Consider the following 985-nt stretch of genomic DNA (forward strand, 5'->3'; position numbering starts at 1 on the left):
AACGTGATGGTACGCATTTCTCCTCCTTACAAGAGGCATCACAACAACGTTTCACCAGGCAACGCCGGTCAAGTGCTGTTTGTGTATGAGAAATTGGTTGGAAACTTTCCTCTTGTCAGCACTTTGTAGGTGTCGCCACCGGCGCCAACCTTGTGTGAATGCTCTGATAAGCTAATCATTTGGATATCACAGCATATTCTTCTTGTCGGTTAAATTTCGGGTCTCGTGGTGTAGCAATTTTAATGGCCAGTAGTGTATAATGAAAATGAAGATCTGAGCTCGATTACGTGATGCGTGTACTCTTTAAATCAGTTTGAGGTGACTGGATGCAGACGGGATTGGGCAGGAAGTGATACGAGAAATAATGGAGTATTGGGAAGGATGAAGATACGGGATATACATTAGGAGGTATGTGAGATTGTAGTTCGGCAGGGAATGGATGGATAGGGGCTTTCACTGACAAAGGAAGAGGCAGATAGTTTGTAACTGAGATGACGGGAGGAAGGACGGATATTCTTTAGCGCGCTTCAATTTCTGAACCATAGCAAATGCTTCTGGGAACAACGTTTCTTTCCTTTTTTCTCCTCGAGTACAACAATCCTTTATGGGTGTTGCCTCGTTCAACAGTCTGCCTCCATACATTTCTGCTTTCTACCCGAATCCTCAGATTTTCGTCTTGGTAAAGTCGGCCTACACATTGCCCATCCAAACTGCTCTTTGTCGGCCCTTCCTGCTTCCTGCTAGTGGCTCTGATCATCTGGCATCTTTACCATGTGTACTAACCAGCGTTTTCGCTGAGAATTCATAAATTTAACTATATTTTTCCTAGCTTAAGTTGATGCAGTACATGATTATACCTTATTCTCCAATAGTTTGTCTCTCTTCAGGTACATACACCTTTTGCAGGATTCGTCTTCAAATTCTCTTAGCTCTTTTGTACCCGCGTGTATCATCCACACTTCTGACCCATCTGTAACAACTGGTA

The sequence above is a fragment of the Schistocerca cancellata genome, chromosome 2 (assembly GCF_023864275.1).
Source record: "Schistocerca cancellata isolate TAMUIC-IGC-003103 chromosome 2, iqSchCanc2.1, whole genome shotgun sequence".
In the NCBI taxonomy this organism is placed as follows: Eukaryota; Metazoa; Arthropoda; class Insecta; order Orthoptera; family Acrididae; genus Schistocerca; species Schistocerca cancellata.